A 4,708-nucleotide genomic window follows, 5' to 3' on the forward strand; every position below is an offset into this window, starting at 1 on the left:
TTGCCCTAAAAGAGCCCCTCTCTTTTGAACTATTACAGCAATGCTGTGAGGAGGGGCATGGCATATAATTTCCTAGTTACAGATGGGAAACCCAAGGGTCAGTAAGGCAAAGTGACTGGCCCAATACCACTCAGCTGGGAAGGGGCAAAGCAGGACTCTCCCCTCTTTCTCTGATTCCATATGGTGCTTCTGCTGCTTCCAGCTGTTGGGTGTGGTCCCTGAAAAAAAATTGTTTGAGGGGAGGATGGAGGGAGGGAGAAGAACTGATTATCTACTCTGCATCTAGGATTGTGTTGGATACTTTACTGAATAAGATTACTCCATGAACACCTCTTAAGTCTACAGAGTTTGACGTTATTATCCCATTTCACAGATGAAGAAATAATCTCAGAAAACGTGACTTGCCCAAGGTCATGTAGCTGGCGATGGGTGGATTTAAATCTGGGTCCTGGCTGTCTTGATCACACTGTCTAGGGGCAGGGGAACATGTGCTTACTGAAGTTTAAAGGGGGCCAAGTCCTAGGCAATTGCAGTCTTTGTAAATGATGTAACATCAGAAGGTAGCAACAAGGAGTAGTTTAGGGGTTCTTGGCACTTTGTAGAATTTGGAAGAAAAACAGGAGGGATAAATGCTACAAAATGCCCAAGGAGTAACTAGACAGGAGTTAAAGGTCTGAGTAAATACAAGAAAACATGGATTTCTTTCCTTCTTTCCAAGGTCCTTCCTCATTGACTAGCTATTCTTTGTGCTGAAATGTCTTTGATCTGCAGGTTGTTAATCTATTAATAGGACTTAGAATCTAAGTGGGTCTTTATGGGAGAGATGAGGTGCTCTGGGCCCAGGGCCGGGGCAAGAATATTGCCTACAGTAAATACATGACTGAAGTGACTTAGCAGGTCACCTACTGCTACTGCTAAATCACTTCAGTCGTGTCCGACTCTGTGCGACCCCATAGATGGCAGCCCACCAGGCTGACCCATCCCTGGGATTCTCCAGGCAAGAACACTGGAGTGAGTTGCCATTTCCTTCTCCAATGCATGAAAGTGAAAAGTGAAAGTGAAGTCACTCAGTCGTGTCTGACTCTTCGCTACCCCATGGACTGCAGCCCACCAGGCTCCTCCGTCCATGGGATTTTCCAGGCAAGAGTACTGGAGTGGGGTGCCATTGCCTTCTTCGTTTAAGTACCTTTAAAATCCTTGGAGGCATCCTTGATTCCTCTCTTCTCCTCACACCCCACACTTGGTCCATTAGCACAGCCTATTATGTCTAGAAGCCAGCCGGTCTACAGCCAACTCTGTAGCACTTCATCACTATCTCGTTGTCCAAGTCCCCCTCATCTCTCTCCTGGATTACTGTGGTAGGTTACATCGTGACATGAGTAAGCCAGTTCATCAAAACCAGGTTCAGTGTTGCAGTGGGTTAATTATTTTTTTTAATTACTTACTGAAAGGTTGTTGAATCACGCGAATACACTGGGATTCTTGGCCCCCGGAGGAGAAGAATTCAATCTGGGGCCAGAGACGAGGCTTGATCGCTCAGAGCTTTTGTGTAATAAAGTTTTATTAAAGTATAAAGGAGATAGAGAAAGCTTCTGACATAGGCATCAGAAGGGGGCAGAAAGAGTACCCCCCTGCTAGTCTTTAGCTGGAGGTTATATAGTCACTAGCAGTCTGTTAATGAAAGAAAGGAATGTCTTAAAATTCAGAATGGCACCAGGCCCCTCACCCATAAGATGCATTTTGGGATAATCTTGGCACCAAATGGTTTATCCTGGGCCATAAAATGATTAACTTGAATCTTGAAGAAGGGCAGACCATTATACAAATAGTTTCATTTACATAGATTAGGGGAACAATATCTGAGTATAACATACTGGTTTGTCAAGTAGGTTCTGGGCCAAGAGGTAGAACCGACTTGGAGACAGAGTTTGGGGTAAAGGCATAGTACATTAGCATAGCTTAAGACAAACATTTCCATAAGAAAAAGGCATTGGTTCTCTCTAGGCTCAAGAATAGCTAACTTCAGGCGAAACCAGGTATCATTATGGCAACACAGTATTTTAAGAGAAACCTCCCTTTAAATTTGTATAGAGAAGGAAAAAAATATTGTTAGTTTCCTCCTGACGCTTAAGAGAGATAAAAATGTCTGACACTTGCAGGCTATTTTTTTCCTCCTTGAGAATTCCAGACCCCTCTCTCCTTCGGGACCCTTAGATTTCCTATCAACCTGCCTAGGAAATGACTCTCTCATTACTGCATATTTAAAAATACTTGTAGGAGATCACATGCACATTTTTTAAAACTTTTTATTTTATATTGGAGTATGGCCAATCAACAATGTTGTGACAGTTTCCGATGGACAGAAAAGGGGACTCAGTAATATACAATACATGTATCCATTCTCGCCCAAACTGCCCTCCCATCCAGGCTTCCACACAACACTGAGCAGAGTTCCCTGTGCTTAAAAAAAAATGAAGAAATGCCATTTGCTTCACTTTTAATTTCTAAATGGTAAATCTTGATAACCTCCATGAACAAAATCTGGAATCCTCAATTTTTAAGATGAAAAATAGTCCTGAAACCAAAATGTTTGGGAATTGTTGTATGGTTCAGCAAATTTTTTCTGTTAAGGACCAGATGAGAAGTATTTTAGGCTTTGCAGACCACACAGTCTTGTCCCTGTTCCATCTACTCACCTCTGCTGTGAAAGCAGCTATACACACAAATGGGCCTGGAAGTGTTCTAGTAACACTTTACTTACGGACACCGAAATGTGAAATTTCATATGATTTTCATGTCTCACGAAGTAGTATTCTTTTGATTTTTGTCAATCATTTAGAAAAACGTAAAAGCAATTCTTAGTTCACAGGCTGGCCAAAAATAGGTGGTGGGCTGAATTTTACCCCCGGCTCCCAGGTTATAATTTGCCAACCCCTCCCCATTCTGCTTCCCAGGTGGCTCAGTGGTAAAGAATCCACCTGCCAAGGAAGTCCCCACAATAGCTCCTTTGCATTCCCATGCAAAATTTAGAATCATCTAGTCAGGGGGCTTCCCTGGTGGCTCAGTGGTAATGAATCCACTTGCCGATTCAGGAGATTCGGGTTCGATCCTTGTGTGGGGAAGATCCCCTGGAGGAGGAAATGGCAACCCACTCCAGTATTCTTGTCTGGGAAATCCCATGGACAGAGGAGCCTGGTGGCTTACGGTCCATGGGGTGGCAAGAGTCGGACACATCTGAACGACTGTGCATGCACACACTCCCTATTCTAGCAGGTTCAAACCTATAACAGACATATCAGTTCAACTGGAATGTTCAGACAATATAACAACTTTCTCATGGCTTCTGTACGTGACCCCTGAAGGCTACTCTCAACACAGCAGCCAGACTGGTCATCACATCTTGGCTCTTCTCTGCTGTAAAGCCTTGAGTGACTTATCTCATTCAGTAGAGATCCAATGGCAACCCATTCCTAGGGATGGCGGAACCTGGTGGGCTGCCATCTATGGAGTCGCACAGAGTTGACCACAACTGAAGCAACTTAGCAGCAGCAGCAGCAGAGAAGCCAAAGTCCTTCTCATGGCCTGGAACACCCTACATGACCTGCTGCCCCATCCCTCTGACTCAACTCCTGCTGTCCCCCTCATCCTGCTCTAACCTGTCACTTAAAAGCTAAGCCTGCTCTTTCCTCAGGGCCTTTGTACTTTCTGTTTTCTCTGCCTGGAATGCGCCACACCCCGCAGCCACTTAGCTCACTCAAATACCGCTTCTCAATGAAGTCTTTATTTTCTTTTTTCATAACAGTTTTATTACTATAATTAATATACCATGCAATTCACCCATTTAAAGTATACAGTTCAGTGAGTGGGCTTTAGTATATTTACAGAAATGTGCAACCCTCATGATGGTCAGTTAGAACATTTTTCATCACCCCAAGAAGAAACCTCAGACCCATTAGCAGTCATTCCTCATTTCTCCCTGGTTTCCTCAACCCTCCCCACCTATTTATTTTCTGTCTCGATGTATTTGCTTATCCTGAACATTTCATGAAATTAGATGGAATGGTTAAATGGAATCAGATACTATATGCTCTTTTGTTACTGACTTCTTTCCCTGAGTATAATGCTTTCAAGATTCATGTTTTGGAACTGCATTCCTTTTTAGGGTTGAATGATATTCTCTTAAATGGACATACCGCATCAATTAAAGGACATTTGGATGTTTCACTTCTTAGCTAATAGGAATAATGTTGCTATGAACAATCATGTACAAGTTTTTGATGGACATGTTTCCATTTCTCTTGGGTAAATACCCAAGAGGGAATTGCTGGGTCATATGGTAACTCTGTTTAACTATTTAAGAAAGTGCTGGACTGTTTTCCAAAGTGGCTGCACCATTTTACATTCCCACAAGCAGTGTTATCAGGGTTCCAATTTCCCACATCTTCTCCAACACGTGTTATTACCTGTCTTTGTGATTACAACTCTCCTAGAGGGGGATGAAGTTGTCTCTCCTTGCATTTTCTTAAAGGCTAATATAAATAAAGCCTTTCTTGATCATTCTATTTTATTTATTTTTTTTAATTATTATCATTTGTATTATTTTTTTATTTTTGACCGCACTGGCTCTTGGTTGCTGTGTGCGGGCTTTTCTTTAATTGTGGTGAGTGGGGCTGCTCTCTAACTGTGATACATGGGCTTCCATCTGCAG

The sequence above is a fragment of the Bubalus kerabau genome, chromosome 19 (assembly GCF_029407905.1).
Source record: "Bubalus kerabau isolate K-KA32 ecotype Philippines breed swamp buffalo chromosome 19, PCC_UOA_SB_1v2, whole genome shotgun sequence".
NCBI lineage: Eukaryota > Metazoa > Chordata > Mammalia > Artiodactyla > Bovidae > Bubalus > Bubalus kerabau.